Source organism: Apteryx mantelli, chromosome 1 (genome assembly GCF_036417845.1).
Source record: "Apteryx mantelli isolate bAptMan1 chromosome 1, bAptMan1.hap1, whole genome shotgun sequence".
Taxonomy (NCBI): domain Eukaryota; kingdom Metazoa; phylum Chordata; class Aves; order Apterygiformes; family Apterygidae; genus Apteryx; species Apteryx mantelli.
The window spans coordinates 127,070,897-127,092,889 of NC_089978.1; positions in this window are offsets into that span (position 1 = coordinate 127,070,897).

Here is a 21,993-nt window from a genome sequence, read left to right on the forward strand (position 1 = left end):
TATAGTGCGTATGGGCAACTGAGAGCTGATCATAGCAGGCAGACAGCCATAGTCCCTGCTTATGGTTAATTGAAATTGGTGTTCATCCTGGCCTTTCAGTTTGCTGTCATTCCATTTCTTTCATTGTGGTCCGCTTATCTGGCTTACTCGCCCTTTTCATCTTGCTTATAGACTGTAACTGTTTTGGAGCAAGGCCTTTGGTGTCCTTCAAGCATAAAACGCTGTCTGCCTATTTGGCTTTTACGTATGGTTAATGGCTAGTGATTGCAAGTGTCAAATGTAGGAACTGCAGGTTGAATCAGATGACCTAAATTCACTTTGAGCTTATCCATGCACTCTGATTCTGCAAGCACAGGATACTATGAATGAATAAACAGTCCAAGAGGTCCTTCATTTTCCCCTCATGTGTGCCAGGTGCAGCAGCAGTCTCAATTGGGCAGCAAGCTACTGTCAGATTCGTGACAGCAGGTGTAAATACAGCATTCCTTGCTGAAGGAGCAGTGGAACAGGTGCATAGCAAGGGGTTCATACCCTTTAAAGTGTTGGGTTTTTTTGTTTTGTTTTGGGTTTTTTTTGAGTTGCCTGCACCTGGAAACAGGATTTGAGACTTGAAAGAACAGTAGTCTAAGCAGTCCTGACAAATTGAACATTCTCCCCCTCTCTTGCACTTCACACATGCTCTTGGCTGCAAGGCCCCATGCTGCAGACAGTTTTCACAGCTGAAGAGGGCTATCTGTGACTCCCTTTTGAGCCTGTTGGGCCTGCTTCTTGATCTGCTAGATCAGTTGTTATTGCACTGACAAAAGGCACTCGGTGCCTGAGAAGACAGGCTGACCTGCCAAATAGGTCACCCTCCTATGGACGTGGTGCCTTTGCAGAACCACAGAGTGGATTTTTTTCCTTTTCTTCTTCCTGAGCAGAGTCATTACCTGCACTTCCCTTGCATTCTGTTCTGGCATGTACTGAATGCCAGTATGTCTACTGTTAAATCTGCTAATGAAAATATTTATTAGATTTAGTAAAGAGCACAAATGATTGGAGACTGAAGTGGCATGCTAATGTATGCTTTAAGCTATTTATTTATTTATTTATGTAAATGTAACTGACGTAAGAGGCACGAGCACTCTGGTATTAATAGGCTGCCTTATTAACGTATTCTTTCTCTATTGATTTATTTAGGACTTCTTCTTATCTGTACAGACTATTGGCAGGCATTCTTATCTGTACAGTGTTGTCTGTTTGCTTTATGATACTAGAGCTAATGTCTTGTTTGTGGTGGTCAAAGGATAGATGTATGACAGATTTGGAGGAAAAAGGAATATTTCTTATTTGCTCAATTGATAGTGATGTTTGATATCAATTTGAACTGGTATTTGGAGAAAAATGGACAAGATTTCAAGCACATATTTGTTTAGTTTAAAATTAGAGGCTGTCAAGCTTCAAGCTCTCTGCACATTATCTGATGCTAATGCAGTTTTCTGCATGTGAACTCCCTAGTGTCATGTATCCTACATACACACACATATAGAAAAGCTAGATGAAGTGAGAACTACTTCTTCTTTGAGAAGATACAACTTAGTCATCTTGTTTTATTATTCATTTAATTTGCAACTATTGCTCAGGATTTTGTATATGCCATTTACTTATGTCCAGCAACACTAGCTAGCACTTGGAATTTGAGTTGATGAACTAGAAATCTGACTCGAGATACACAAGTAAAGGAAAGCAGCGCAGAACTACAAGCTCTCAGTCATTGTGCTTCATCAGTTTAAGCTGTTCTGTTACGCTACGTTAATTTTCCTATAAAAGGAGAGTAATTAAATATCTTTCAGTAAGCTGATACTGTCTTAGAAGATATATATGGTGAACAGCTTCATTTAATCAATGTTTGTATTGATCAGTATTTTCTGTGTCTTTGTTTAAAGCTTAATTTAGTTTGGGTAAGTGAAAATATTTTCCCTGGTGTTTTTGAGGCCACTTGATTTTGAAAAGATACGGGGGGAGTATGCTGTTTCCCATGCTTATGCTGAAAGGGGGTGCAATGATTAGACACAAATGACAGAGTACCACGCTGTATTTCTGGGGCTGGGAAGATAAAGCAGTGTTGGTACTATTGTAAATAACATAGCAGAGACTGTCAGGTTAGATGGCAGGGGATTGGGATCCCATCATTAGCAATGCTGCTGTCTTGCTTGATGAGCCTGAATAAGGCTCATTAACATTGTGTTACACATAATTTGGGGAAATTTTATCTTCTTTTTTTTCCTTTTTTGTAAAGTACTTTGAGATCCTCAAAAAAACCTGTGTAATATAAAAGCATAATTCCACCAAGTGCAGCCCTACTCATACTCTTAACTTTCTGCTTCTTTCCTCTTTATTATTTCTGGTATGGACAATCAGTATGAGAAGGAGATGTTAAGGGAAATTGGTGCTAAAATAGACTGACCCTGCACCTTGTCTCAGGTCATGGTAATTCCATGGTATTAGCTGTAGGAGACCTAGAGAGTGCAAAGTCCATATAGGTTTTTAGAGTGGAGGGAAATTCTGAAGGAAGCCTCCAGACTCTGGGCTTGCTCTGCTTATTTTCTTGTTGTTTGTTCAGAGAGTGGTAAGTAGGGAACAAGGGACTGGAAGTTTATCTTGAACTCTGTGAAGGAACTGGAGTGCTTTGACCATGACTCTCAGATGAGAAGCACAGACCTAAATGTGCTGTTTAGGTCAGAGCAGATATTTGTAAGCTACTTTGATACCTCGGTTGATGTTAGAGTAGCATGAAATGCCAAACATTCATGCACAAAAAACAAATTACTCTGCAAATGAATTGTTCTCTTTTCAAGGCGGAAGCCCTGCTGTCAGTTAGCTTCTGCATTCTGGTAAACCCTCATCATTCCTCTTACAGTAAAAGAAGGGCAATTCAGAAGCTTCACATTGCCACAGACAATGTAGCTTTTGGTGTGCAGCAAGCAAAGCAGGACCTCAGAGTAAACATCTCATCCACCTGCCTTGAAACTCCTCCCCATCTGCAAATTGTCAGACCTCTCGATGCAGCACTGTCCAAGTGACTAACCCTCAAAGTGCTCCTGAGAGTTTGGACAGAATGTTAGCTGCCCTGTGCTGCCTTCCTACCATGGCACAGATGTGATCCCTTGTAGTCCAGAGGATACTGGTTTTCTATACTGTTATTCAGCCCTTGAATGGCTCTAGTGTAACATGCAAACTGGAAACGGTGTCACTTAAAATTTTCCAGTTGTGTGTTTTGGTGTGTTGGGTTATTTTATACTTCAAACAACTCTTTCCATGTGCTTGAAGATTAATGAAGAGAAACTTTTTTTTTTTAATAAGGTGAAAATATTAATGGGCTCATAAAATTGGTGGATATCAGTTGTCTCATGGCACTCAAAGAGGTCTCTCATCCCTCCAGAGCCAGGGCTCTCAGAATTAGCTTAATGAGTGGAAAACTTTCAGCCAGCTTTCACTATACATGGCATATTGATGCAGTCTGTGTACAAAAAAGGTTGTCTTCCAAAAAAGGCATAAAGAACTGTTCCATTTTGGAATAGGAGTTGTTGCTCACCATACAGAGTCTCTTTGATTTCTCCTAGAGGATGGGTGTCTTGCATTTTGTGGCAAACTGCAGACAGGAGCTAATCTAAACCCTGTTTTTCTGTACCACCAAGTAGGATGGCAATATAAAATACCTTAGAAAACAGCTGGCAACAATGCTAAGAGATGAGAAAGCAGATGAGGATATTTGGCTGAGGGTGACCTATCATCTTTCATTTCTTTTAATCGTTACACAGCAGAGGTTGTAGCTACAGCAACAGAAGAACCTAGCTACTTGTTAGCATTCTGATGTGATGCTTTGCTTACCAGCTAGGCAATATCTGCTTCCATCAAAACAAAAAAAAATTAAAATAAAAATTAAAAAAAGAGTTTGAAAGGGACCTAGTTTATGAAGTCATGTCACTTGAAATCACAACCAACCACGCAGTGGGTATTTAATCCAGATGGGTCCACAGATTGGACCATACAATTCTGACCCTCTGTGCTTGTACTCTAGATGCCACAGACCACTCTCTAACGAACTAAGCTTTTAATTGTGGTTTTTAACCTTTGCAGTAAGTGTGCTAATTGAAGAGAGCAAGGCCTGCATTCCACAGTATCATAATCTTTTGCTTCATATTATGAAGTATCTCTTTTCCTGAAAGTTTTGCAGCATATCTTGCTTTAAGTCAAAAGGTGATGATTCCTTGCCAGGCTTGCCACATTCAGTGCAGCTTGGTAGACTGGTCCCAGTTTCAACATGGAGTAAATGAGGGTTTCATTGAAAAGTTCTGGAAAACCAAATTATCACAGATAACTTAAACAGCTAAGTTTGAATCTGTTCTTGATGTTTGTGTTTTTGTTCTTTTTATAATTTTTCTTTCTGTTTTGTTTTTTAAAGAGCTTGCTCATCTCTGAACATGTATGCTGTCTTTTTGCATTAAAAGGAGAAATTTTCTTCTCCTTGGTGATGAGCAAGTAATCTGTGGGATCAAAATATACTTTCCTGAAGAGCCAGATGAATAAATGACCAAACATTTCTATGACGTTAACTTGGTCTGCACCCTCTCAATCATATTATGAAGGAGATGAAACTGCATTTGTCTCTTTGGCAGCAGTGAACAAGCAGGTGGTTCAGTATTCCCCTCACTTTTGTGGGAAAGACTGAAATATCTTTCAGAGATTACTTCACCACAGACACTGTAGGGTTTTAAGAGACATCCCTTTTTTTCCATCTATTTTTCCCTTCAGTGTTTTCTCTTTAGTCAGTGATTGACTTATGAGCTAACAAAATCCCTCACAGGACTGAATCTTCCCTTAATCCCAGGGTAAGAATCCTGAATTGTGAGAACTTGCTGTTTCTTCCAAAAATCCATGACTAAGCAAGGAATTGTGTCTTTCTGTTTCTTAAAATCTCTTAAAGGGATATAGCAATGCTTTTGATTTGCTGAAGTCAAATGGGATCCTATCATCTTTAAAAGGAGTTGCGATGCTGTTGCTCAGCCTGCCAGTGTAAAGGGAGAGCACAAAAGCATATAATGACTTTTGGAAAGAAGTATCGAGCCCTCTATAGAAGTCCCTCACTGTGAACATGGTTTGGAGCAAGAAAAATGTGGTCTCACCTTTGTGAGACAGAAGAGCCCATGCAGCAAAAGCTACTTTGAAGCATCACATTCAGCTCTGTGCCAGGCATGCATGCCCAAGGAGAAGTCCATCTTGTGTCCCTCTTCTCCTGTTTGCTTGTGTGGCTGTGTGCCAGGCAGGGTGCAGGCATAGGAAGGGGCTTTGGGCTGATTGCAACATCCCATCCTCCTCCAGAGAAAGGAGGAGGTTTGTCTTGTTTTCCTCGGGTAGTCTTGATGTGGCCTGTGGGCAAGCAATTGAACCATACTGAGTCACAGGAAGAGATGAAAAAATCCTTTTATGAATTGGAATCCCTGGATCTGGCCGCCTCAGTACCTTCAATAAGCCTTTTCTGGAATTGCTGCCTTCTGACAGAATGTGCGTCTCAGTGTTACATTTTTCATCTTTCCCCTGAGTAGAGAATACAGTGCTTTGTGGTACATTGGCATCACTTCCAAAGATACAGCCCTTCCTTTTGAGCTGGCTGCTATACAGCATTTTCCTGAAAACCATTTGCAGTGGCCTCTGTCCAGAGGGATGTTCTGTTTTACCTTGGCTGATTATCTCTTTGGGGCTGTGCTCTTTATCACAGTAGACTCTTGTGCTCTTTTGGTGCATAGCCCAGGTAATAAATGAAAAGAGAGTTCTTTTCTTCAGTGGGCTCTTCACCCATGGTCTCTGTGGGATGAGTGTTTCCATCCTGGCATGGAATCTGCAAGGTCAAACTTTATCTGTGAAAACTGATGAAGGTTGCTTACCTGCCTGCCTGACACGTCTGTTGGCATGCTGTGTGCAGTCACAGGGAGTCAAGTAGGAGCAAGAGAGAATAAACGAGAAATCTATTTCTCTCTCCTTGAATTCTGTCAAATCTTGGTCTTTGAAATCCTCAAGTGTCCTGCAGGAACACTTCTGTCACATTCAGCAGAGCAGTTACTCAAATGGGAAGAAAATCTGGATTCAACGGAGAATGTAAATACTCCCAGACAGGAAAAGTGCATGGGTGAAAATCAGATGTCATTTTTGTGCCGGTGGTGGTTTACAGTCCTCTGATCACTACTCAGCTTTCTCATCCATCGGAGATGGGGAGCCTCTTCTGAGACAGAAAGATGCCTCTTGGAGCATCTTAGAAAGAATTGTCACGTTACTCGGCTGAGGGTAAAGGTGCTGTGGCACTCTCATCAGCCATTCTTGTCTCCCCCTCCCCTTTTGAATCCCATAGCATTTTGCACATATGCAGTAACTGTGGCTATGTAAGATCTTCCCCAGTCCATTTTGCATTTGAGAGCTGCAGAGTCTCATAATCTTTTGTAGAAGAACATGCCTGTGTGGGAAGTTTTTGCCAGTTCCTACACAAGAATATGGCTGTGTCAGTTGTCTGTCATCTCAGTACTTGTGTGTGATCTTGTGATTCAGGTCTTCACTCCTATTCACAGTGGTGAAAACTCCCAGGGTAATTATAGCTGCTTGCTAAGTTTCACATTTTCCTAATAGGAAAGAGTTATAATGTGGGGGTTTTTTGCTTGGTTTGGGTTTTCTTTATATATAATGGGATTTAGTGCCTGGAAGTAGAGAGAAGAGCCTCTACTATGTGGCCAGTTGCTGGTTTGATGTCTCTGGGCTCAATCCAAGCCCTTCCTGTGTATTAAACAGTCTCAGCCCATCTCCTACTGCGTCTCATGTCGTGTTCTCCCACATAAGTTTGTGTTCATACTGTGTCAGTTTAAGAACTTCTGTTCACAGTGATCTGATAGCATAACCTGCTTGTTTGGAATGAACTTGAATTTTTCATAATAGGAAAATATGGTTAGGAATTAGCATATTCCTATTCAGAGATGTCAAATCCTTTTAGGCATTAGATCAGTTCTAGGACAAGTTCTTCAAATGGACTGTAAAACCATGGCAAGAGTTAGGTCCTGAACTCAAAGTGGTCTGGGCACTAGTGCTATTTTCTCTGTGGTGACCCTTGAGAAGATCAGAGTTTGGGCTTCATGCTGTATCACATCACATTTCTTTGGCACAAGTGGGCACCTGTTCTGCAGTCAGAAAGCCCTGGCTTCCATGCAGGTTCCCTTTCAGAAATCAGGACTTTGAGAAAGTGTTCTAGCACAGTGTCTCACTGCCTCTGGTCTTACCTTGGAACTTCTTTTATGTAAAGCACAAAGGCACTCGCATTACTTTCTCCTCCTGCTAAACCCTTTGCCTGTCTCTTCCACAGACTGACTGAAATTCTTCTAGTTTGTGGTCCAGCATTTTGCTAAGTGTGTGGTAGTCTTATAGAATTACAGTATGCATATTACATTATATATATACAGTTTATATAGCAAATAGGTTAGACACCGTAGATTTATTTGAGGCAGTTTATCTTCTCAGGGAGGTACTACACGTCACAAGGCCAGAATGCACAGCTGAGGTATGGTAAATTGATCACGTATCAAAGCTCACTCTTGCATTCACCTTCGAACTGGATCTATTTAAAGATTTTGGTTTTAATGGGAGAATGACTCTGAAGTTGTACATGGACTATAGCTTGAATGTAGAACAGCAGTGACACAACACTAGCATAGTTCCTTGCTTTCATGGATTCAGGAGTTTGAGGAGGAAACAAAATTAAAAAGCTGGAATTTCTTTAACTTTCTACTTGTGAGAATTGAGGGTTATGGGGAATTTCTGCTTTGAGACATTAATATGGGTGATTTTTTTTTCCCTGTTTGCTCATCTGGGTTTAGGTTTATCCTTTATTTAAGTACAGTGTTTCACACACTTTTGTAATTAGACACTTAAATGGGTTCTTTATCAGAATTAGTGCAAGAGACTTATTTTTGATGTATGTGGGAAAAAATGTTTTAACATCAGGTTCTAAATGTTTGAAAACATAAACTGTACAGGGCCATTATTTCTGTTTCTCTTTCAATGTAAAACGTGAATCTCGCAGTTTTCTTGTGACAGATTTTTATTACTAAAGCATCCTGAAATAAAACTCGGCTGCACCAATTTCAATTATGTGAGTTAGCATTCCAAACATAGAATTTTCTCTTTTTTATGATCATAAGAAACAGTTAGCATTATTTAATACAGTGTTTGTGGTTTAATACTTATTATTCAGCTGCTGTAATCTTGACTCCAGTGTATCATTATTCTGTAATTATAGCATTATCCAAAGCAAAAACTGAAAATAGTTCTACATGAAAAGAAAATGCTCCTATTTTAGAAATTATGCGCCTATATTCATCCTTCTTCCTAAATACCCTGAAATTAACTGGATTGTAGACATTTACATAAGCATGAAAATTCAACTCCGATTTAGCTTAAGTACTGTAAACTAGATGACCAAGTACATTTTAAAGAAGAGAAAGAAGGAAAAGAACCTTAGTAGAGAGAAGTTGAATTAATGGCGCTTGGTTTGCTATAGGTCTATGTCCTATGTCATCTACGTACCCCAAACATTAATAAACCTAGTTCCTCTCTTCTTTCCTTTTGCTTATCCTCCTCACTTCTCATAGTTCTTCCCACCTTTTCTGTGGCCAATCACCATAACAACCCCAAGTTTCCACTGCATCCTCAGCCTTCTCCTCTGTCTCTCTTTCACTAAACCTTTAGTTTTCTGAACAGTTCCCTTAAAGGTTCCCCTCAGCCCTGACATGCTCAGCTCTCTTGCCCTTCCCCAGAGCACCACCTGGGCACAAGGTAGCAGGTGCCGTGACTGATTTTGAATCTCACACTTCAGTTTTTCCTCATTGTGGCAGGCTCTTGGCTCTTTCTGTAGGCACCAGTTTTCCTGAAACTTGTAGAAATGTCATTATCTTTGAGACCTCTTACCCTCTCTCTCTGGCTTGGGCCGGTGGTTCAGCAGGGGACTCCTGGTTAGGCAAAGTGCGTAGCCTCATTGCTTTAGAGAAACAAGCTAAGTAAATCTGTAGGAAGAGAAGGTTGGAAACTTCTGTTGACCTTTTCCCAGAATCATATATCATGGGGGTATTTGTGAAGTTGAGGGGTAGAATGGTGGCATATTCAGACCTGTGAAACAAAGTAGGGTTTTGCATGGTGCATGACATGTTTATGTAAATACCAGAGGTGATAGCTGAAACAGTATATCTGAGGACTGAGAAAGGGGCTAGCTACTTATTTGTAAAATAAGAATCCCCATTCCTGCTAGAGACTTAAAGAATCTTATAGAGGCCCTGGTCAAGATTAGTATCTCCTTGTACCAAACATGGTACAAATAAACCTGAAGATACTCTCTCAGCAATGGAATTCATTTTGTGCAAGTTTACAATGCTTTTGGCAATGTTAAAACCCAGGGGAAGTTTCTCAATGAACATAGGTCTCGAAATGCTGTGTGTGTTAGCTTGACATCCCACTGCAGGCATATACCCTTCCTTCCTTGGGCTGAATGTGCTTCTGGTAAATGGGGAATCTGCAAAAGCAGCTATTTCTGACTTCTTGAAAATATAGGTTATTGCTCACACTTCTTTTGGTGTCTTCAGCAGAGCTGATCAAGCTGAAGTGTGGTCATTGTGTGTTAATCCTAAAAAAAATTTCAAAACGAGTTTTGTGATGTAAGGATTTAAAAATTTTCGCATTTTTATAGTGCTACCCCTGCCCCTCCAAAAACCTCACATCTACCTCAAAACGGGAACATGTAATATTCTATTTTAATCGTCTAGGCAGAACTAAAATTCTGTCAATTGGTTATTTTTCTTGTGATGTTACTCAATAGCATGACAAACCTCTTCATTTTTAAACTGTTTGCTCAAAGTAATGATAAGCAAAACATAAATATAATGTAGAGAAGTCTGTAAGAATAAAAGACAAAAGAAGTTTAAATCATCCAGTGCAATTCTTGTATCTCTGACTTAAGTGATGAACTTCCCCTGTACACAGATGCGTTCACACTTGCCACTCCACCAGCCAACATATCATCTTCAAGAATATGGTTGTTCCTTTCTGGTGCAAAGTAGAATGACTCTGACGCAGAAGTGCTTGTGACAAGCCATGTACTTGTGTGCCCTTAAATATGCAGGTATGCTGAAAAGCAGCTTCTAATCGTGTCTCTCCAAAAACAATCTAATTGAAGAAATGCAGTATTATGATATTATTAGCTGTAATAGTTGTGAGCAAAGGAAAAGGAAGAAACCAGTGGTATTTCTTGTATTTCAGTGTCTACTTATATATGTTTGTGTGTGTGTGTGTGTGTGTGTCTGTGTATACCTTTGTAGGAATGTATTTGTATATTCAATGTGCATCTATGTTACACGTAGGGCTTAGTTACACAAACAAGTAATTTTATGCTTGGGATTTTGTGGTAAACACTAAATAAGTGGTCTTTAGTTAGCTTGCCACAAAAGAACTGTAAATAGAGTTGAATTACCTTGCATTTGCTATCAAAGAAAAATGCATAATTAGGAGGCAAGGATTATCTAGTGTGTGATAACTCATTAGCTTACAGTAACTGGTCCAAAGTATCCAAGGCTCAAACTTCTTAAACCCTTGTGACTATCTCCATTTCAATTTCACTCATTTTTGATCCATGCTTGATGTTTGCATGGAGTGCCACACATGCACAAGTTGTGAAATAGGCAGCAGAGATCACAGTGAGGATTACAGAATAAAAATCTGCACCTTCAAAGTGAATATATATTAATTTTCTGCTTTTCTTCAAGGGTATTTTTGACAAGCATAGCTTTGTTGAGACCTTTCTTTGTGTGGGAGTATTCTCCTCAGCTTTGTTTTTCTCCACACATGAAAATAAACCACAGACTTTTAAATATCCTGAGAAAAGTTTCTTCAAAGAAAGATCAAAAGTCTTTACTAATGTCTGAGGAAGTGGCATGGCTACCTCTCTGTGAACTCATGTCTGTGGAGAGCTGGCTAAGACAGTCGAGATCATTATTCCATTGGTTTGTTCATTTGCAGCCTACTCAGAGTAGGTGACTTGTTTGGTGAGGGAGAAGTGGCAGGAGAATCTGCAGATGCCCCCTAATGTTGTCAAGACATGAATAAAATAACTTTTGATAAACCAAAACCTTTGTTGTTTTCCATTGTATTGTGTAGGATGATCTACTTAAAACAATTATATTTGGCACTTTACATGTTCAAAAGTTCTGTGTAAGGATTAATTGATTGGTGTTTTTAATACACAGTTGTATCCACTTTTGTGGCTATTGAAATTATGTGAAATATCCCGATATGGTTTTCAGGGCTTCACTGAAATTGTGTATTTGTTTCCTCCCACTCCTCAATATCTCGTCATCTGTTTTTGCATCTAAGCAACACAGATCACACATCAGCCAGGCTCTGAAAGTTTGTGAACTTCTCTCTAATCTGGAATTCCTAAAGTTTAGAAAGCTTTCGGGAAAGTTGATTAATTTTTATTCATCCCCAGCCCTGCCAGTAGTAAATGCAGAGGTAGATGTTGTGTGGGTTCTCTCTGCCTGCCTGCCTGCCTTCATTAAATGCATCTCTTACGCTTCAGACTTTTTGTGCGCTATCCGGTAACAGAAGGTATTTAACTGACGGAAGCTATTTAGAATAATATTGTTCTATCTGGAGAATCTTACTGCTTTTGTCACGCTGGCACCAATCATCCGAGAGCAGTGATAGGTAGAATTTCAGGCTTGTGATTAAACCTAGGATTTCTGAGGGTTTTGTTTTGTTTTTAACCGGAGTCCTTCATGTAGTCTCCATCAAAGACTATATTCTGCTGCTATCTAGAAATCAGACAATAACCTTTTGTTGGTTTGTCTTATCAGAAATGAGATCACTGAAGTTTCTCTTTTTCCTGTATTTTAGATTATTCTTTTAGTTGTGGACTGGATTTTCCTTACATATCCTAAAACTGAGATTTGTATTACATTCTGTGGTTTGGTTCTTTGTCTTCCTCTAGTTGGGGAAATACTGAGCTTTTTTCATATTTTGTAGCACAGAAACAGTGTGATTGCATGTTATTATTCTGTTTACTTTTTTTCCACTATTAATGACAGCACATTAAGTTTGTAACAACAGGCTAACATATCTTTTCTGAGTGAGACAATTTTTGAGTCATGCAAGAAATCTGCTCTGGTATTTTGGTTTTTGTGGTTCAACTGTAAAATAACACAACATAGCAAAATGCTAACAGCAGGGGAAGTTTCCTCACCCCTACACTTGCATAGTCCATATTTAATATCCAAATGATAGGTATCCATCATGCTTCTTTACCTGGAGCGCAATGGGAATTAAATCTCTCTTAAATCATCAGTCCTGTCATTGTAACTTTGCTCCAAAGATATGGTTGTGCTGTTTCCTATTGAACAAGGGTTTGATTTTCAGTAGAAGGAAAGAATATCGGAGAATAGCATGAGTTGTCTCCTACCCTTGGAGCAAGGAGTATGCATTGACAGTGTCCCATACCGCTGCCGTCATGTCCCACAAATGCTGCTCATGTGCTTGTGCTGTCACCATGATTTGTGGTGGCTGCTGGCACATTGTGCGACTTCGCCTAAGGAGCCCTAGTGTGGTAAGGTACCTGCACTCCTGAGAAGTTCTCAGTGCTTTCATTTCTAGACTTTAGTGGAAGCTGAAGTCAATGTAGCATTAGTTTTTTGAACTGAAATGTCCTTTTTTGTTGCAGGAATTTGGATTTGTACTTTTTGTTGCTTTGATTTTTTCTGGCAGCAGGATTGTGCCTTTTAATTACCTGTGCATGTCATACTCCAGGTAGGTGAACATGAGGGGAGCATGAGCTTCTAGGTGGATTCTCAAATCAGCAGTATAGTTGGTTTTTGGTTTTGAAGAGGTTGTTTCATTGTCTTAGTTTCATTGAGATCACCTATTGCCTGAAATAAGCCGAAGTAAAATCATGACTTTGTGATGGCTTTTTTATATTGTTCATATTAATTGGTGACTGTGGCTGTATGTGTTTGCCAGGAAAATGTGAAAAGCACAGAGTTTGAAAAGTAAATGTACACAGTGAAATTAATTTTTCTATGTGTTCAGATTACAGGTTTTACTAGCCATGGCATTCATTACTATTTATTGTAACGGTTTACAGTTTTGGACATTCAGCTCCCTTAGGAATATGCCCAGCTCTGATGACGCAACTTTGGAAAATGCAATAAATATGCACTGGAAACCACAGCTTTCTAATAGGAAGTTTCTTAAAAGTAGTAAAGTTAAACTGCCTCCTCCTAGAAAAAAGGAAGTGGACTGCAGTTTGGTAAGCAAGGTAGTTGTACCTCCTGTGCATCCCTGAGTTCTTTGCCCCCCACCTTGCCTGAAATTGTATGTCTTGAGGCCACCATCTGTACTTTGACATAGGACAAATGGAGAAAACTCATATATTCCTTTCACTGCTTCACAAGGACCCCACAATTTTGCTGCATGAGCTTCGTACTTGCAAGAGAATGTTGCTGATTTGTGGCCGCAGCTGTGACTTCACTCTGGTTTTGATTATACTGTAGCTGAGCCCTCTGGGGGGGAGAACGGGCAAGGCATACTTCAGAGGTGGCTTACAGCACGTACTGTCATTTGTTCCTTTCTTTGTTTTTCCACTTGTTCGAATAAAATATGGCTGTGGTCAGATTCTAGCCCAGTGGCTAATGGGAGTTGAGTAAAGGGCTTTTGCAAACCTCAGTGATGTGTACATATGGATATTTCACAAGGCTCTGAAATTCAGAGAGGTCCTAAGGGTGTTTAAACGTCTGGATGCTTGCGGCCCTCCCCTCACATAACGGTATCTCCAAAAAGCCTAGTTAAAATACCTGCTTATCCTTTTGAAAGTATGGTAATTAAAACTGAAGCAATGTCTTAATAACACCCAGCTTAGCTGCTCAGCACCAGTTGTCATATGGTTTGCTGGAGTTCTGTTATGTATGCATTGGCCCTAGAGGGAATTGCATTAAATCTCCTGTCTGTCCTTGTGATGGCCAGGGACGAAATAGAGTGCAACTGGACAGACGCATGGTAAGAAGCAGGGGAAGCAGAAGAGGCCCTTCTGCTGCCTGTGTCCAGTGCTGCAGTTATCGCTGGAGGATCTTGGAAGGAGCTGCTCCCTGAGCACCGATAGCACAAACGCTTGTGTGCCAGGAGAGTCCTGTTAGTCTCCTCTTTGATCTCAGTGGCAATCATGTTAGGTTCCTAGTGGGATCCCCCTGGCAGGGGAGGACACATCTGCAGTTGTTTGGGTCTGGCATGGAACTACCTTAAGGAAGGCATGGATGGGTGACTGTAAAGGTTTGCATTCCCATGGAGTCCTTCCTAGCGAAGCAGTGACTCATACCTGGCAGGCACAGAGGGCCTCCTTAGAGCTGCTGCTTAATAGGACTCACTCAAATGATTTTAGCTGAAGTTGATGTTTAGCTCCTGAGAGCACCATGCCTCCTTTTTGTGCACATAACCAGTGCTAATTTGTTGTATGTAAGTCAACATATTAATGTCACTTTTGAATGTATCTGTGCACCACATCATCTGAGCATATCCTCCTATCTCCACTTTATGTAAGTACATACATCTCTCCTAGGCATCTATGAAAAAGACACTTTCTAGTCAGACTACTTGCATGCAAGTTTACCTGTGAACATTTGCTTAGTGTCAAAATCCAAAGCAGCCCTCTGTTTGATTTCTGAATGGTTATAAAGGAGTCTTTTTTTAACACATAGTAGGTGGGTATGTAGTGATTATACATTCCTGCACATTAATAATATTTATGTTCTTTCTCTAAGAGGGTAGGATTTTTTAGCACTCTGTTCCAATCAATTCTGTTTTGAGTGGGTGAATAAATATTTAAGACGTGCTAACAATAGAGTAGATTTACCTTGATTAAGACAATATACAGCCCTGAACAACTCGTTGTTCCCATGTTTGTGAACAATTCTGTTTGAGGAATGATCACGCATCATAACACTCCCCTGACACCAGAAAGTTATGTTTTCTGCTCAGATAAATTTGTAGAATTAAAATTTTAAAAAAAGGCTTTTGCATGAAAGACTAGAGAATCCCTCCTGCATCACTTGACTACCAAATACCCAGTCACCAGTCAGAGCACATGTGGTGGAATTCTGCAGGCTTCCTCATGCAGGTAGCCACATTAAAATCAGCGGGGCTGCACATATAAGGTTGGATTACAGGGCTGGGGATTGTATTTTTGTGACCCTTATTGCCAGTATAAATCCAATTAAACGTATTTCCCTTTGAGTATAGTCTGGTCAATCTCAAAGTGTAGCTTTTAGAAAGTCTAGTGTTAACACAAGTCTATTCGTTAATTAAAGACAAAAATCTAGAGTCGGTATGATATTTTCTCTTTAAGATTTAGTGATTTCCTTGACATATATTCTTTAAACAGAAAAAAGCTAAAAACCACTGGGATAGGAGGAGGACAAGGTGTTTGCATGATACCTGAGAAGTAAACATGACTGTTCTGATTTGGCTTTTGGAGTTAGAACTGAAGGAAAAATTGAAAGGCAATTCATATACCTGGTAAACAGTAAAGTAGACTGTGGCTCAGAGCAGTGATGTTAGTAAAGAAAGCAATACCATTTTCAATACACACATTGCAATACGCATTCATTATTAATTTCTTATTTTACATGAGCCTGAGACATACTATATAGGTTTATCCTTAGAGTCTTCACATGATTAGAGTGTTTCTATCATAATTTGTTTTATGAAAGTTAGTGCTGCAGACCTGAAACTTCCCCAGCTATTTATGATTATTTATGTATTTATTTTAGAATGCATGTGGTTCTAGGCAAGTGCTTCAGTAGTAAGTAGCACTCCTTAAGCATTAGCGTTTGTTGCAGGAAATTTAATTAAATTGAAATAGTTTTAAGTTGTATTTGTACAAACAAGCCAGAGGGACTGATTTTTGCAGCCCATCATGAGAGTTAAGTAAAATCTTCAGTCTTGTTTTGCTAAACTAAAAATAGTTTCTTGGAGATGAATGTTCTAGTTTTAGTGTTGCTTTGAACAGTATTTGGAGAATAATACATGCACCTTCTTAATGTCCTGTTAGATGCCAGAGACAATTCTGAAATGGCACTGAAAACATGGACAAGAGCGACTGTTACCATTTAAAAATCTGGTCATCTTTACCTGACTGCACTGGCATTGTGGATTTCAGGATGAATATTGGTGCTAGGAGGGTGTTAGAATGCGCTGAATCTCTTCAGGGGTTGAACAATGAAAAAACCCCGTGGCAAATCCCTGTGCCTGCGGTGTTCTTCACTTACGTGTTAAACCAACAGTATCCGAACTGAAGTCCTTCACACTCTGATCAGCAGGATTTGTTGGAGATGTAAGGTTTGAAGGATCTGGACTAGATATAAGTTGGGTTAGCAAGTTGAACCTGATCCTAAATGATTACTATTGTTCAGGGCCCGTAAAAATAGTTTGGAGGCTTAGTCAGAACTACAGTAATAAATGTAGTGTGCAAGCTTTGAAAAAATATGTATTAAGAACAGGATCCCATGGAGTTATACGGGCCACCTGTGCAAGACGTAACCCTGTGGAGATTTAAGGCCCTCTTCCCAAAGGGCTTGTACAATACTTGTAAGAAATAGCTTTGTCGAATTTGCAGCTGCCTTGTTAAGCATCGACCCTGGTCACCTGCTCCCTGGCTTGGCAGGTACAACAAGGGCAGGATTATGGCTGTTGTCTCACCGCTGGAGTGATGGTGGTTGCCAGCCCTGCTGTTAGGGGACCTGTGCAGAGTTGTCCCCCGTCAGGCTGGGCAGCCGCCAACGAGCTGCCCCTGGCTCCCGGGTGACTCAAGGCTTCGCTTCTGTGCACCGGCGCCCGGAGTATCACTGCACCTGCTCACCAGCTGCCTGGGGCAGGCAGGACAGCCAACGGAGAAGCAGAGGGGCAAAGGGACAGGAGAAGCTGGCGGGAAGGAGGGAAGCCCTTGGCAAAACATGTATGTGGCGGTTTGGGGGAAGTGGCTGCCAGTATCGGTGTTTCACCTTTTTGTTTTGCAGAAGTTATGCATGCGGGTGTGTTAAGATGAACGGGCAGGAGAGTCTGCAAGCCTGTGAATAACACTGTACTCTATTGTGGGACGCTCAAATAAGGTTCCTAATTTTTCTGAGTGTTCCGCCACATACACACTTCTACCTCTCCTAGCTAAAAATATATACATATGTTCTATATGTATATGCTGCAGATAAATATATATCCGTATGTTAATTGACATATTCCACAGTGAAGAAATTTGTGAGGGCTGAAACCTTGACATGTGACCTTGTAATAAAGGATGAATCTTTGTCCAAAATCAGATATCTTAAGATAATTGTTTACATTCAGATATGTAGAGAAATGTGTGGAGGGATTTTCACGCTAGCTATGTGTATGCGGTCAGCCTAGCTGGCTTTAGTCAGTGAAGAGGGATGGGCCCATCAGAGGGCATTTCTGTGAATCCGAGACTGGATTCCAGCTCAAGAGGAGCTGTACTTTCTCCATGGGATATACCAGGAGTCTGAAGAGATGAGCTGGTCAAGTACCTAAACATGGAGTTGCAAAAACTCCTCTCTTCCCCATTCTGCACTTTTCCTTCCCAAAGAAGTAAGTGTTGCTTCTCAGAGATGTTGAACTGCAAGTTCAGTACAACATACCAGAATTTATTTTGCTGAAGCCCTGCTGAATTGTTGTCAGAATTGTAGCAGAAAAATTATTAAAATAGATGGCTTATCAGCCTATTTAATTAGGTGCTTTTGATGATATCTCTAAAAAAAGTTCTGAAGTAGTTGTTGTTAACTGTTACTCAGCAAAGGGGGTTGGTCGGGGATCCTTGTTCATTGTTCCCAAAAAACTTCAGCTTAGTATCTAGCACTGGTCAAAAACCAGAGAGCATTAAGAAATACTAAGAAAGAAATTGAGACAAACCAGAAGGCATGATTATGCCTTAGTGCAAATGTATTTTTGGTATTAGATGCAGTTTTGGTTCCCTATCTACATAAAAAAAAAACGAAAACACCAGCAGACTAGCCCTGATCCATCTGCTAGAACTACTAGACCAGGACTGTTCAAATGGGAAAGAAAATGCGTAAGAGGCATCTGATTTAGGACTCAAAAATCCTGAATGACACACACATAGTAAATGGAAATAATTATATTCTCATAGCATGAAAATTAGGGGATACTTGGTGAAGCATGTCAACATGAAATTAGCACAAAGTCATGTACTTCCTTACACAGCACATAGTCAAGCTGTGGAAGTCACTGCCACAAGTTTTTGGATGGAAGCCTGAAGTGTTAGTGGATTTGGTAAGAAGATTCATAGAAGATCAATTCAATTGTGATTGTTTAGCAGGATGTTCTGGAGGCAGCTTGAATCCTGAAATCACAGCTGAGGGCTACCAGGAGAAGCATCACTGCTGACGCTGTCTTTGGTCTCCTGTTTGCCCAAGCATGGGCTCTTGGCCACTGTTGGAAAGGTTCTGAAACTAGTGGAACCTCTGGCTGTTCTTATGCATTTATCCGTACCCTTTGGTACACCTGAGACTCTTGACTGTCAGTGCTCCAGTGCCTTTTAAAACTTGGTAGTGGAATACATTTTGTTGCAATCCACTAATTATTTTACAGTGGGTAAGCATGTTAGCTTTGCCTATGTGATATTTTATATATCACATATATACAGCTGTCACGAGTCATTATTTCCATTGAACATAGTGATTCATCTTTCCATGAGTCATCATGAAATCTCACAGTGGGAATGAAATTTTAACTCATGTCACCACTCTCTAAAAGGAAATACTTAGGTTACATATGGAGACAGGACATTACGTTTGAATACATGTGTTTTCAGTAGAACTGGGGCAACATTAAGAACTTTCATTTCTCTCTGAAGTGTTTTGAGCAAATTTAGTATTGGTTCATTGCTAGTATCAGTGTAGTAGTGATGGAAAAAGAAAGCTTGCTGTTATGGAAAAGGCAGATTTCAGGTTAGCCTTTCAAATGTGGTTCGGTCCTAATCAGAAAAAATAGGTTTAAGTGTAGTAGAATGTTCCCTGGGATATTTCAGTCTTTTTTCCCATGATAAAACTGGTGGTGGTGGTGCTATTACAATCAATGTTTTAACTGACAAATGTATTTCTGCTGTTTCATTTTTATCTGTAAGGTAGAAATTTGCCTTGCTTCTCTCTAACCACTTGTCTTAGTGGTCTATTAAAGATGCTAGTTACTTTGGAAAGACCTCTTGGCCAAGAGCTAACTGCACCAGCTCCGTTCAGTGTTTTACTGTAACTCCACATGAAATTCTGGAAAGAACAATCATTTAGAGAAGAGGATTTAGTTAGTTTAGGATTTAGAGGATCTTGTTTATAATAAAGCCAATATTTCACAAGTTACTCTGCATGCTGGTTGTATCCTTGTGTTGAGTTTTTTGTTTTTATTTTTTGCTTTCGTTGTCTTTTAATACTTGGTGTATACACTCAGCAGGGGAGACGAAATGGAATTTGAAAATATCTGAAGGCCAAATGTCACAGTTTTATAAAGAGAATAAATATGTTAATGAACAGCATCTGTATAAACTTGGGGTAACATTCTGCATATTTTCAAGTATTGTATTTCTTTTTTTATTTTATGAGAATGGCAGTGTGAGCATTGAATAAAAGGACTACATTTTGAGAGAGCTTTGAAACTCAGTACCATGAGAGGATACAACACTTTGACCTCTCCTTCAAGGGCTTAATTTTAGGGCAGTATTTTTCCCCAGTTCTAGTCTCTGGAGTCAGGAAATCAACATCTTAAAAATGGTTTTTGCGACATAAGCCCTATTGCTGAAGAATCTTCCTTCACAATGCAGTCATTCACTTTGTGAAACCACGGAAGTGATGAGACTCAGAGGAGCAGTGGAAGAATGTTTTGCAGTTCCTTTATCTTTTTGTGTTTCCTGCTGCACATTAAGGCTTAGGCAATGGTTGTGGTAAGAGGCAATTAAACTGATGTAAAGACCAAGTTGATCTGACATGTTTTTTAACCAAGTGTTTATTAGTTGAAATAATTTTGGGTGGTTTTTGGCATAATTTACGCTTGAGTGGGAACTTGACTCATTGTCAGAAGGTCTGTGTGTATTTGAGCATGTTAAGCTGACATTACCAAAAGGAACTCGGAGGTTTTAGACTTATGTTTATGGAGTATGAACTGAAATTTCTACCTTGCTGCCTCAAGAGCCACAAAAATGTTAATAGAAATCAGAGATGCAAAAAAAAATGTATTCCATATAGTCTGTCAACTTGCCAATACTGGCTTTTTCCTTGGGTTACTTTCCACTGTTTTGTTCAAACTCGTTTTAGATATCACAAGGGATGAGACTTCCTCTGCATTCCTTTGGAAATTATTTTGCAGTCCTCATGAGACTTTGTGAAGCTTTTCCCTCTATGCCTAGTTCATATTTCCTTTTTGGGGGGTTGGACTAGATGATCTCCAGAGGTCCATTCCAACCTCAACCATCTGTGATTCTGTGAAAAGGGTACTGTGAACGTTGCAAACCAGCCTGCATGTGTAAGGTGAAGTAGCTGTAGCTGTTAGAATTTCTTGTACTGTATTTTCTTATAAGTTGTTTCAGACTGGATTTTCTGCACAAAGCTGGTGTCTCAGATCTTCCCACCCCCTTCTTCCTTTGCTCTCCTCTACCTGACCCCTTTCCCTGTTAGACTAAGATATTTCCTCCTAAACCTTAGGTTAGGCATGTGAAAAAGTCCATTATAGTCTACAGAATTATTCACATGCTTAAAGCTAGATTCAGATGAAGTCTCTGATTCACCAAAATGTAGAAGCTAAAATGAATCATTTAAACTGCTTATAAGATTGGACATGTTTCCCTACATCATGAAAGATAATTTGTCCCTTCAGAATATGCTGTTTGTATCTCAACAGTTAGGTGCCAATGTGTACAGAACACAAGACAAAATTAATGTGAAGTATTGTTGGAGCCTGCAGGAATATGGTAGCTTTTACAATTGTTTCAAAACCTGAAATACTTCTGGTCTATTATTACTGAATTAATTCCCTCTATTTTTATTATGTTTCCCCTAATGAGTGTAGCTATGGAAAAAAAGAGAATTGAGGGCAACTGAAATACAAATGTCAGCAGTAGTATACATGTTTTCATTTTTGGCTCTGGGAAATCATCTGTTTTCTTATTCCTAAGATTTCCTAAGTCTTGTTTGTCCTCTAAAGTGTGTAAAGAAGCTAAAAGAAACTTCAAGGCATTGGCTTTAGTTGGTGGGGAGAACCCTAAGGTTGAAACAAGGAAGACAGATAGAATTATTGGTAAATACATAATTCTCAAAGGTTTTCAGGTTCGAGGAGCTGGAAGGCCAGGGAGGTTTGACCCTTGCCTGAAGTTTCTGAAACAGTTGCTTCCTAAAGGGATTTTTAATACTTGTTCAGAGATCTGGGAGAAAAGAAAGCATCGGACAACTTATATATATTAGAAATTCTTGGAATCCTATTCTGTATGATTCCTGTATCTGTGTGCTCTTACGTCTTGCATCTAGATCTTACTCCTTTATCACCTGATTTGCACAAATATATTATCCTCAACTTAGAAGACACAGGAGGGAAAAAGGTTATGAAAATGGATGATTCTGCCCATTCGTCTAAAGTTAATAGTTTTGCCTAATTCTTAGCTGAGCTCATGTGCCTTCCTGTGGAGGAGATACTGACTGAGGTCAGGTGCCAAAAATGGCCAAATACAGAGTTCCTTTTTTCCTTTCTCTTTTTCTTTCACCAAAACTGAACTGATTTTTACCACAAAACTGTTCCATCCATATTGACTTAAAATGTATGTAATGATCAAGTCATTTGAAAATTCCCTTTTGGGAAGAGCAACTTTACCTTATGTCCATCAGT